This window comes from Hippichthys cyanospilos, chromosome 15, assembly GCF_059441005.1.
Source record: "Hippichthys cyanospilos isolate Australia breed blue-spotted pipefish chromosome 15, RoL_Hcya_1.0, whole genome shotgun sequence".
Lineage (NCBI taxonomy): Eukaryota > Metazoa > Chordata > Actinopteri > Syngnathiformes > Syngnathidae > Hippichthys > Hippichthys cyanospilos.
Window position 1 is genome coordinate 9,110,804 of NC_142383.1, and position 13,741 is coordinate 9,124,544.

The 13,741-nt window shown below is 38.8% G+C and overlaps 1 long non-coding RNA gene across 2 annotated transcripts in view; it reads right to left on the minus strand.

Moving 5' to 3' along the window:
• The window catches only part of LOC148411640 (uncharacterized), a 33,681-nt gene extending 24,608 nt beyond the window's left edge, over nt 1-9,073 (minus strand). For both annotated transcript variants that reach the window (XR_015868004.1, XR_015868005.1), the window contains exon 1: nt 8,896-9,073. This is a non-coding gene — a long non-coding RNA (uncharacterized LOC148411640). The remainder of the gene's footprint in view (nt 1-8,895) is intronic.
• Between the last annotated feature and the right edge of the window lie 4,668 nt (nt 9,074-13,741).

Sequence of the window (13,741 nt, forward strand, 5' to 3'; positions counted from 1 at the left end):
ATCTGTGTATTAAACCAGGACACAGACTTCAGTTATTGATGGTCCCAATTCCAAAAGCTCTGCGAAAAGATTTGTCATCAAATGACAGACAAAACAGCAAGTTCCTTTGGTGGAGTATGTCTTTGTTTATTGTCAGTCTTATACAGTAGGTTATGATAATCAACAATAGTTGAATCAAGAGAACTGGACTTTGTTCATCCATAAGGCTTCTGTAGTTTGAATGTTCATCAACTAAAAAGACGGTCAACTTGCCTTGATTCATCCTTTGGTTTCCATTCGCCTAGTGGACATAATGTCCATTTGTCTGTATTGCTTCATGTTACAATCCAGAGGAATACTCGTAGAACTAAAAAAACTATGTCAAATCAGTTATGGGGGTAATTGTCAGATTTCCATCACCTATTTCAAATATGAAATCAGCAACTGTCCTGTCCAATAATCATGCTTTCAATATGATATAAGATTAAAGCCCAAATCTCCTCAAAGGCCAAAAGCTTTTGGGCAATGAGTCCCTCATTCTCATCTGCTAAGTAATGCGCCAATTCTACCTTTCCAAGCAATTTCCCTTCATCCATTGAGCCTGCAGGGAGGAAACTTATGAAACACTTTCCACACCTCATGTCGACTACTCTGCGCTTAACATCTGCATCGCCCCCCACCCCCTTCCACCCCCATGTCTTCATGTCCCATCTTTTTCTCGCACTCAGCTGGCATCAAAGGCTGGGTGTGAGGAAGGGAGGGCGCGAGGCTGCCAACGCACTTGGATAGTGATCCACAATGTGTTCGGCATACTAAAAGCTCAAACGGGATTTTAATTCAGGACCTGGCTTTTCTTCAGAAGCCGTGATTCACTTGTGTCTTTTTATTTCACCCATTTATGTATTTTAACATAAGACTGAGTGACGTACGCACCAGAGCACTTTGCTCCCACAGCATGAATCTTTTGTAATGTCGCTGGTAAAGGGTGATGAGTAATGAGCCATACATATGTGTGCAATGGATTTCCTCCGCTGAAATGAGATCAGTCAGTAAATAAATGTCTTTAACTGCTTCTTAAAAATGTCCACGTAAAAGGCAGCTCTTAGCTCAAATGGAATTAAGTGCATTCCAAAATTTGGGGGCAATTAACTGCAAGTCTCAAACACCTTCAGTTTGTAATTTTGCGTGAGGAACAGTGGCATCGTAAAGTAAAAGGCGGTCTGCAGACTGCAGTGACCTCTTAGTTCAATAAAATGACAAAAGATCCAGGTATGGAGTAACCTGACCATTGAGGACTCTCTAGTGACTGCTAAAATGTTGTACTGCATCTTAAAATTGACCGAGAGCCAGTGAAAGGGTGAAGTAGTGTTTTGGCGGAACCTATGGGATCTAGGAAAAAGCCTGGCAGAAGCATTCTGAGCTAATTGGAGATATTCTCATGGAGTTTGAAAAGCATGAGTTCCATAACACAAATGCATCACAAATGCTGCCTGATCACACTGGGACTTGATGACCACGCACATGATTTTTACTGTTTCTGGCTGGATTATATATAAAAAAAATGTGAAAGTTAAGGACCATGAAATGTGATTCAAAACTCCCGAATGAGGGAAAAATTGCTCCATAATAACAAAATAAGCCACCACATACTGTACACCAGATGGACGTGATGAGTACAAGGGGAGTAATCTGCTCTCACCATCAGCACCATCCAAAATGTCATTAGATTTCGTTGTGATATTGAAAGAAAATGCATAATGGAACTTTAAGGTGGCTCTTGAAACAGATTAAGACATTCCATTAGAGGAGATTGTGACTCATCCTCCAAGAGCTGAGTAAAAATATCTGCACTGTCAGGGCTAAGACCATATGATTGGGACTGACTGCGACAATTTGAAATCCAATTTAGCGTGCCAGCCAAATTGGCTCTTGTTCAAATGTACAAATCAAGATGCAGAGAAATACATTATGAGATGTGAATGATTGTTTGTGTGTAACTTTTTTTTTTTCTCATGCATGCTTTGTCCGGAGCAATACAGCATATGCTTATTTGCATGTGGGCTTCTGAGCTGTATAACCCACCATCTGTGAAACCCCGAGATTTATTCAATGTGTGTGCATTTGTGCGCATGTGGGCTTATACTATATTTTGTCTCAGTAAGCCTATCGGTGTTTCATGCTCCTTCAGGACGTTAGAATTCCTGGTAGGACATGAGGTAACAGCACTTAAAAGAGCTTTCTGGAGTTCCAAACCAAATGGGACGACTTAAGAGAGTGGATTTTAGGCGGGGTGAGAAAATGAAAAGCCAGGACATTAGAGGTCTTGAGGAATGGTGTGTGAATTTTTGATAAGAATATTCGGGAGTGAGGACAACAAATGAAGGTTAGGTAGACGCATCAGACCAGAGGAAACTCAAAAGACAAGTGCAATTTCAACTTTTAGAGCATGTGACCAATGCCATTAAAACAACTAAGGGTTTATTTAACTTGATGATAAACAAAATGATTGCATGTATTCTGGCTTTAATCATCGGGACTCACGATGAAGCTCCATTGTTACTTTTGGGGATAATTGAATACACATTATCAGAACTACCCCTGCTTACATGTGTCCTTTTGAAAATAATGGGCATGTCACTTTCAGAAATGATGTCAGCCCCTTTTTTGCCTAGGAAGTCAGGGCACAGTCCTTTTGGTGCAAACCTAAAACAACAACACATCACATGATGCCTATGTAGCTAGTTATCAAAGTGACATCTCACTCAGCCCAGGAGAGCAAAGCAAAGCTCAAGAGGGGATCAAAAAGTCACTTTTGCCATTTCAAATGTTGCCATTTCTGTTGATGGCACACTTGGGGCAACATTGCCGGGGCAGCAGTTCTCCCCAAAGATATTTCGGTCTGACAGAGGTAGGACTATTTAATACTGCAGGGTGACAGCATAGCTTTTCACCTCAAAAAGCAACGTGTCAGTGGTTCATTTTAGAGGTTGTATTTGAAGGTTGTATTTAAAATCAATTAATTCTACGGCACACAAAATCACTGAATAGAACAGTTTTCACCCTTGGAGATTTCATAAAGAGTTGTTTTTCAATAACAAGACTTGAATTGATGGCAGCTAGAACGAGCCCATGCGATACTTGTTCATAGGTGTACTGGTACATTGGGGTGCACATAGGAAAATATCTATGAGTGTGCCAAAAAATCGATTTGAAAAGGAATTGGGATTTCTATTTAGTATTAGAATCAGAATCAATTTAAATGCCCTCAAATCAATATAAATTGAAACAAAAGATCTTTAAAAAAGTTCACTTCCTGACGGTTTCTGTACGTTGGAGGCACACTATGTCATGTTATCACCATGCAGCCAGTTGTGGAAGTCAAGCTGGTCTAACAGGATGTAGAAAATAATAGATGTAGGAAATTCAACCAGTCCCATGGTCATTGAAAGCAAAGATTTACATTCTTACAGTGTGATGGAAAATATGTCAGGAGCCAGGGTACGCTATAACCATCCTGACAGTTTTTCAACTGAGACAGCTGTGCCAGCTTTTGCCAAGAGACTGAAAGAAAGGTCACCAATGCCTTGACCGAAATGACCAGAGTGGCACAAACATGAGGCATGGACATCAATAGCATTGCAATCTTGTCACGGTTTGCAAACGTGTGTGAGAGCCACACGGCTGTGAATGTGAATGTAATGTTTCGCTCGATTAGGGTTAAAGAATGGACTTTCAGCATGACGGATCATGTGATTGTGTCTGACAATGCTCGCAATGTTTGCTGGTCCACAGATTAACAACCTGGCACACGTTTCATGCTTTGCAGATTTGCCAATTCTGCTAAATTGAGAGATTTAGCTGCCCTCTTCAAAAAATGTTAAATGTTAAGATCATTTTGACATCAAACTCAAACATTTGTATATATAAATCTACAGTATTTTCTTTTCCCCTTTTTTAGAGGTGGATGCCTCCTCATAATATCGCACTCTGGACTAGTCACCAATCAATCTCAAGGCATGGACAGACAACCCTTCACATACTCATTCACATCATTACTGAGTGACAACAAAACCTCGTACAGAAGTCACACGAGTGATTCATAACATCACCAGTGACCAGTTTTAGTCGACAGCAAAAAAAAAAAAAAAAAATAAAAAAATCTCTGTTCCAGTTCTTGAAGGATACACTACATATTTTGTTTAAATGCACAGCTATCCTCCACCTCGGCAGTTGTTTTTAATTCCAATGCGTATGCTTTTGTTGCAGGGATGTTTTAATAATCTACGTCCCCTCTGATATACAGGAACAGACAGTCGCTTGTTTTCACCTGACAGACTGAAGCATCCCTATGAGAATATGACGCACGCAAAAGCACAGACTATCCCAACAGTCCCTATCATGTTCCCACAGGTGCCCCGGGCCGGCAGCTGAAGTTGTCACAGCGCTATGACAAGGTCGTGACCCTCTCGTCAGGTTCCAAACTGTCAACTCCGCCAGTTGCGTGTAATGGAAACTGACTTAATGAGCCTTTTGAGACCGTGCTAAAAAGGTCATAGTTACTTTTTTACTTATGGTCCATGGAAATGCGTCATGAAGAAGACTTTAATGAAAATGACTACATTTACAGTAACAGTAATAATAATAATAATAATTAAAAAAAACATTTTAAATGGTTAGTAAAAATCTATTTGTTGGATGACAATTAAACATGTTTTTTTTTTTCGAATCTGAACAAATCCTTCGAATGGAACTGTAATATCACTGGATGCTAGATTAAAATAGTATCAGAAAAAAAAAGACTGAAAGTAGGAATTAGTTTAATTCCCCCCTAGCTATAATAGATGTAGAAAAAAAATGTAACTTCACCTTTTGGAATATAAAAGAGAGCAAGAGGGAAATTATGCCTCAGTTCATCCTAATTAATGTAAATGCTTACTAAATTGATTGGTTCAGGCACAGGCGATATCGCCAGGCAATGTTCCCATTGGTTTGTCTTGGCTTTTGGTCTATAGTCCCAATACAGCCTGAGACAAGCGTACATGCTTCCTTTAAAACTATTCCATGGAAGAAGATAACAGAAAAAGAAATAATCTGAACTCTTGGCAGCTCCAATTCCGTTTAAGCTTATTTGCAGTTTGAATTCACGAAAGAGTAAAAGCTTTATTTTTAATTATCACAACCTATCCTATTCTACAGTCAGCTGCAGGTCAGATTTTAAAATGAAGCTACTGGTCTCTAAATCATCTATCAATGAATACATTTAAGAAATGCTTGTGGTATGTAAACTCAATAGGCAAAAATGCTGCATCAATTATTATATGTTATGCTGTGTATTAGTGTGCCTTTGTCCATAAAAGGTTGAAAAACATTGCTGTACACAAATGGAATAAGTTGCCAACAGAAATGCAATTTGCTTCATGTAAAGAGATAAATGTTTTTAATGCTGGGTTAAAAATGATGCTTTCTTTCCCAATACCTTGCAGTTGTACATGAATTATTTTAGTAATTATAGTTCTTTTTTTTTGCATTCTTTTCTTTGCTTTTAAATGTGTGCTTTTTTCAAAGTCTCTTATTTCTGTTGCCTTTAAATGTTGTATTGTAACTATGAGATGTGCAAAGCCAAAATATTGCCATTCATTTGAAAGTCAGAAAAATAATCAGAGAACTTTTAACATTGTAAACAAATGGATGATAGCCAAGGAGGGTGTGGGTCAAATAAATTATTCATACTAATGTGTTCATGAAAAACCTGCAGTCATATATTAGTTTGAAGAAAAAAAAGAAAAGAAGCATTAAACTTACTTGTTGGACAGAAATATTGCTAATTCTGAAGCCTGAGGTCACTTGCTTAGCTTCTATTTCTATAGTGACTATTCTTAATACGGAATTGGGCTAAGGGGTTTCTTAATATTCAAAATCAGAGGTATTAAGATGGGGCCAGAGAGGGATTATTATTTTTCACAGGGCATACTAAGAGATTTCTACTGAGAGTTTTAACTAATGTGAAATTGTCGAGGCTGCTCCCTCTGATGCTGAGTTGAGTCAGCGTTGCTCAGTTGAAAATTAAATTCTTCTCATTGAAAGAGTCCTCATTTCTCTGTTTGGTCCTCCTTCTGACTGAATTTCTGTCAGGCTGCACATCAGTCTTATCTGGTCACCTGCCTGCTTCACCTTGCAGGGATGAGGGTGGGAGATAAGTTGTAGGGATTGATCTTTTTGTCTTTTGGCTTCTTTGGCTGAGTGCGCCAACGGACACTGATGTTACATAATCAAAGCATGAACACTGAAGCGGAATGATATATGAGAAGAGGTTAATGCTGCTGTCTGGCTTCTAGGGTTGTTCATCAAAGATACAGACTTTTTAATCCCCCACTTCACACACACGTGCTTCCACATTCTTTCTATTATGAGAGCTTCGTCGTATAATCGTTGATGTTTGAGCAAGACACGGGAAGAACCCCCCCCCCCCCACACACACACACACACACACACACACACACACACACACACACACACTCTGTATTGCAGCACATGACATTTTGAACAAGAAGTGACTTTTTACTTAGCCTTTTAGCGATGGCTTGACTAATAATTTTGTGAGCGGAGTTGCTGCACATTATAGCAGCACTGGGGGGGAAGAAACATGTACAGATAAAACTGGTGACATTTGCTTGAGCTGCTTTCTCAAGTATTAGTTTGCCGAAGAAGTACAAAGACAAAGCCCACAGAAAACTGAGATTTGGAGAACTCAACAATACATCATGATGTGCAGCATCTGCGCAAAATTTGGGGCTAAGCAACAAATCTAATTATTTCATCATTTTAAAAATTAACTCTTTGAAAATCGGCTAAATTGCGAACTTAAGTTTTTGTCCAAATCGCACAATGCTGAATAAGTGGTTGACAATGGTTACTTAAAATGTCAGTTACTTAAAATGTCAGTGTTGCATTTGATCAAGTTATGCTCAAGCTCAATAGCTATTTTTTGCATTAATGTGAACTTTATGTCAAAGCTGATTTCAATATCAGCACTCATTATTGTTGTCTGAACACTTTTAACAGGATTTATTCTTAAATAAGTCAAGTCTTTAAATCCATGTTTGTTGAGGTTTGCCATCCAACTGATTTAGAAAAATAAAAATATGATTTTTTTGGCCTCCTGAGAACAAGTATATGATTAAACAGACACATACAGAACTGAAACTCAGCTGACAAATTTGAAAACCCAAACACACACACACACACACACACACACACACACACACACACACACACAGCTATCCATCCTATACAAGACCCCTTTTAAACTAATTGGTTCTACAGCAGCAATGCAGGCGAAACTCATTACAAAATCCAACTTCTTTGAACGTGCTCAGACATTACTTAGAAACATAAAGCAGTGAACAAAACCTTAACTCATTTGTTCTTTGAATACTTAATACTACACAAGGGTCATTGGAATCTACAAAACAAATAATAATATGTATTATATCATATATTTTTTTAAGTTTTATACAGACTAATTAACTATACTGTTTTGTCAATTGGAATTTGCGTGCCTGCGCAGGGCGGTGCATGTATTTTTAAAATGTCTAAGTATTTATTCTGTACAAATCTTTTATTATTAAACCTTATCCAGTAACTGTACTGTTTTGTTATCCCTTCCCTTCGGATGTTGACCTAGTGTGTAGCCTGTAGCTGACCATGACCGGTGATAATGACATGATTACAGGGAAGCTGAGTTTCCACTCGAAATTCAACTTTGTTACAGCTAACATCTTACCAATGCTCAATTTTGACTACACCGTATTTTTTGTGCCGCGCGGTCACACCTGCGTGTGAGGTTACAGACTCACTCAAGTAATGACAAACGTACCAATATATTTGTTTTAACCCGATGTTTCATCAAAACAGTTATGTAGTTATGCACACAAGGGTCTCTGACACCTTTGTTGGTAATCACTTGTTTATAGGTGCATAACCACTAGGTTAGGGTAAGCCCTGACCATATACGAAACACCACATGGAGGTTTAGCAGGTGAGGCTGACCCTCTTGACTGATCCCATTACAGGATCCATTGGCTGTACTATGTGCTTCTGTTGCTTTAATGAGCCCATGCAATCACAAAATTATTTTCAATGATGACTTTGGTGTGATTGGCAATGACCTTAATTTGCAGGTCATGAGTTTTCTTTAAATGGTTTGGGATATGTAGAGATTCAGATCACCTTTGCTGTCTAAATGAGAAATATCACGAGAAAATAGTTGATTTATAAAATTGATGTATCAAATGTATACACTATTTACAGTATACAGATTTGTCATTTCATTGTATTTCCCACATTTTGTTTGGAGTTTAGGAGTTTTTCTCTTCTAAGTCACAAACTTGAGTGCTAGCACCTCCAGCAAAAGATGGAAGGGGCTCTCAGGTGCATTTGTTTGTCTGCCAAGATGTTCAGAAATGTCAAGACCATTGTAGATATGTGCTCTGACAAATAATCTATAACGTACATACATTTAAGCAGGGAAAACGTTTTGCCTCTCCAACTGCACTGATTACTGATCTGAACCAAACACTGGTTGAATGTATTACTTTTCTGAACTCACATCTTTTTGTTCATAGTATGAGATGTATGGTGTGTTCAAAGGTAAATGATGTGTACCAATGCATTGTGTTAGTTAATGCACAACATAACTTTTGCCATTCATCGCATAAATCTCAGCCTAACAAACCATATAAGCTGTGCTTGCTAAAATCTGCCACGTCTAACTGTGTTAGCCTCCTCGAACAGGAGCGAGGGGATATTGTTTCAGCCTTTGTATTTAATTAGCCTAGCCGTCACTCTGCAAGGGCTGTACAGTATTGACTGTAAATCATAGAGAGAACCCGATGAAAGAAGTGGCGTCGGACTAACCTGTCTGCGTGGGTGTGCTTTTCAGCAGCTTGCATTTTTCAGCGAGTGCGCTTGAACACTCCTTTGCAGTGATGCGCCTGTCTGAATGTGGCTCTTTACTCCAAACGAGAGGTCATTAGATGCTTCTCTCAGTCAAACGGTCATCAGCTCGATCCGACCTAATCGCATAATGGCCTAAAAGTCTGGCAGAGAAAAAGAGAGAGAGCGAGAGTGCGGCGCACTGCTCGGCCCGTAACCATCTGGATGAATAATGAACTCCCTGTTCCACTAGGAAAATTGTTAGTTTGCAATCACGGTAATTTGATTCTTGAAGCTGAGACACTTCGACAAATAAAGCACAAGTTGCTTTTTTGTGTGTGTTTGTGATGCACGCCGGACCATCACAAGCACCAGTCAGATACCAAATAATAGATTTCAAAAAGTTTCCCTATGTGGGTCAGCACTCTTGTGGGTTGTACAGAGTGATGTGGACTTTTGAGAACTGTGACTTTGGACCTGTGACTTTGTATGTTTTATTATTTATACATGCTAATGTGTTTTTGGATATCACTCAGAGAGTTCTTAATGGGTCACTGACTCACACATCCAGTGAGCATGTCATGTGCAAAAAAATCCTTTTGGGTTCAAGAAAAATCACTTCTCCATAAATCCATGATTGCAATGAGGTCATTACCACTTCCTTTATGAGTTTACTCTCTTTTTGCAACCACTACACTTTAATTAGGTCAATTAGCTACTAGTGATTTTTTTTTTCCCCAGGCTGACAATGTGAAAATGCCCTCTCCTGAATTTCAACAGTCCTTGTTCAGATCACATCAATTACTGCATTTTAAGGCCTGGGCTCGCATCCCAAATCAGCAGTCATTGTTCATTTACCATTTAACCACCGAATCCCAATTTGAATCAGCGTACTTATGCTGAAAAACACATCATAGTCCAATAAATGCAAAACCCAATTTGTTAAGAATTGAAAATGTGATGCACTTTATCAATATCATATGTTTTCAAAAGCAATCATATTCCCCTTTTTATCAACCTAATCTTAGTGTACTAACTCTAAACAATGGAAATGCTTTCATTTTTAGTTTAAAATAGCTTATTTTAACCTCCAGAACTCCTCACTTACACTGGAAAACAACAAAACTCAGGGTAGTTTTTCAATTTTAGTTAACCTTTAAAATCATCTTGTCCATGTTCTTCATGCGAGCTAGCAAGCACTAAGCTAACAAAGGTGGGGTTCTTTGGTCTGGTGGCATCCAAGTTTGCAAACTAACTTCGTGCGAGCCACCAACAGCAAAGTAAGAACAAAGGTGTTGATATACATTTTTTTTAACTGTCCAAATATAACATATAGTAAAACAGCCTTTTTTTCTGTTAAAAAACATTTGCACTGTAGTCGTCATTTACAGAAGAAGCAAGTGCAGATACTAAATCATATATAAGTGGACAGTGTGTTTTTATCCTGTTGAGGGTCTTTGCTAAGCATTAATGTCACATCGTGGTCATGTATTTTTGTTTTTTATAACTGACTTGGTTTTACAAAAATAATATTGCTCAGATGTGACTGGCACCATCTGATTCGCTTATTAAAATAGTACGCAAACATAGTGAGTACAGTAGATAAAAATGTCTCCCCCATCTGCATTCCTGAATTTAATACTTTAATACTAATGTCTGAGTTCAGAAGACCCTAGCAAGAGTGATTTTTGAGACTTATTAGAACTAATTGTCTTGAATCAATACCTTAAAATTGTAAGCATGCAGAATCACTAGGTTACATTACCACTGCTGCAAGCCATTATTAAGATATATTACATATTCTAAGCAGATGCGGGTTTGACTAGAATTTTCAATTGTTAGTTTTATATCGGTTCAGCTGTTACATAGTACTTTGCAATAATGTAAAATTCAATTATCTGAACCAATTATTTGGCTCGTGTAGCTTTGGTCTGTTGTTCAAAATAAGGGAGCTTGCAATTGTAAGTGGTGAAATTGTGTTAGCTCAAATGTTTGCAAGAAGTCCCTCAGACATGATTTTTCAATACCCACTAGCTATCTCACATTTTCCGTAAAGTCAATCTGGTAGAATAACTCAGAATAATGCTGCAACATCCCCGGCGAGATTATCTACCCCCTCTGGCCTGCTTGTGGGCACCTGAGAATCTAGACTGCACAACTGGAGGAACAAACTGTCCGCATTGCACCGCTCAGTTGGATATCACTGGTGCATGATTTCTGGATTTAAACAAGAAAAAAAAATGGAAGGACTTTTACATTGTGGTGGGAAAGGTTAGGTTAAGGTTAGTGTTGGAGGGATAAATAGTAAATTGAATGGGATGGAAAGGTAACTGAGAGTTCAGAGACACAGACTGTAAGAAGAAAGCGGGTTGAAGAAAACAAGCCAAAAATATATGCGGGTCATTGAGGGTAAAAGGAGTCTCCACTCCCTTTTAAAATGCATTGAGGATAACAGGCTCAATCTGTCAGGTGTATCCCCACTGTTCATTTTATCTTGACGAGTTGAGGAAACAATGGGTGAGGGAGCTGTGATAAGGGTCAATCCAAAGGGGAGCTGAGAGCAGGAAGAAAGATCAGATGCAGTGAAAGAAGGGACCGAGGACAGTTGTGTTGTGCTAGGTGATAGATGAGGGGGGAGGGAGGGTAGAGGACGGTAGTGGATGGAAAGGGCTTCAAAGAGGAGGAATTTAGTGCAGTGCTCTTGGTGGGAGAGCGGGGTTGGGATGAGGGAGGATAAAGAAGAAAGTTTGAAAGTAGGTGTCCCTGGGGAAATATAAGCCAGGGGAGAACTCACTGTTTCCTATTTACTATTTAAAAAAAAAAAAAAAAAACTCTCCATCGAACCGACTCTCTGTAATATACATACACAAGAAGTAGACTGTGAATAATTGGCTCATGGGAGAAAAAAAAAACCCTCAGCAATGGGGTGACATTTGGACTGGTGAGCAGAGCAAATGGAGCTGATTTAGAGAGTACACAAACATGCTAGTACATTTAGACATATACATAAACATACACATATACACACTTGTCCGAACGAAATGTTCCTTAATGTGTGCCAGTAAAACTAATTCATGATCATATAATTTCAAAACAATTGACAATTTTACATGCAAATATCTTTCAATCACTTTTACAAATTCAATGTCATCCAACTTGTTGCCTGGGATAAACATGAATAGCGGTCAGAGCACAAATTTGGAGCGCTGGTTTATTTGCATCACAGATTTATAGATTAATTTAGTTGGTCCACATCCTCAAGCTTTTTGCTTCACTTTGTGACATCACATTATCATCAAAATATTGTGCATCACCACAATCTGTCACTGCAAGGACAGTTAACAATATTTTCATTAATGTTTATGGGCTGTGTGTTTTTCATACAAATATTTACTGAAGTGATGACTTTACTACTGTGTTAGTGCTAATTGCTGAGAGACTATGGCACAGTCTGTTTATAAACAAATCAAAGCTAAATCAGCACTGTGGGAATTTAACTTCCCCCCCAGTGGTACAACCTTTATAAACCCTTAAATCCATACATTGTCCAATATTACAAACATGATGCATGGAACTCCAGATTTAGAGCCATATGATTTTCAAATATCACAAAAAATCCTGCATTTAAGACACTTTATTAGATATCTGATAGCAATGTAATACAATAAGCCAGTTACAGGTTGGTTACCATTTGTGTATATTATTGTGTCTTCCCACACAACTTACTGTAACGCCCCCTTGTATGTTGCAACTACTATTACCACTGACCCCCCCTTCCTCAAAAAAAAAGAAAAAAAAACTCACTTCACACATGTGCACCTGCTAATTTGATTTAAATGGACTTAAATTCTTAGCTTAAAACATGAGGATTGTAATGTATATTCTTATCTTTCAGTCCAGTCTTTTCCAGCCACTAGTATGATCTCAATGTCAGTCACTCCCTCAATGTAACATATGTACATGCCATGGAGATGCATGAGATGGAGATTTGACCATGGTTGCGCTCTGAGCTGCCTCCTCATGATTGCTGTTTGCCTGTGGAATTCCAAGGTACTTGTTTCTGTCCTCCACATCTGCTACGCTGCCTTCAGGTAGTTCATTCACTTTGGTTATCTGCCCTCACATTGATATCATTCGCCCACACTTATCGAGTGTGTGTATGTGTGTGTGCTTTAACAAGAAAAAAATGTATGTAGAGGCAAGCTTATAAAAACTGGGGAAGCCCATTTTCTCCAGACAGAATGCACAGAGCCAAGTTTGCCTGCAAGGGCACTTTACAGAAATATTAGCATTGTCGATGCCATTCAGCTCCATTTCAATGTGCGCTACTTCGACACTCATAGTCTGGCTAATCTGAGTCAGTCTCACAATTTTTTTAGAATCGATATTAATGTATTGAAGGACCTTTTTTCAGTATCGACTCCGGAAAATTGCAAAACTGACTCAGATTGGTCAGAGTATAAGCAAGAAAATGGCACACACTGAATGGGAGATAAATGTCAGTCTTACCCACTATCAAGAATCCAGTGTTACGTCATCGCCCCCTGCTGTTAAGTATGGCTGTGCATATCCGGGCAAAATGGGTCTCTGCAGCTTTAATAAGCTTGCTTAAGTTCAACCAGAGCGGCTAGGTGGACCAATGGTTAGTAGCTCAAAGTCCATGGACGCGATTTCAAATCTAATTCGCTCTGGCCTTCCTATGTGGAGTTTGCATGTTCTCCCAGAGCCCGTGTGTCTTTGGGCACTCCGGCTTCCTCCCACATTCCAAAAAGATGCATGGCTGGTAAATTGGACACTCTAAAATAGTTCCTAGATGTGATTGGGTATG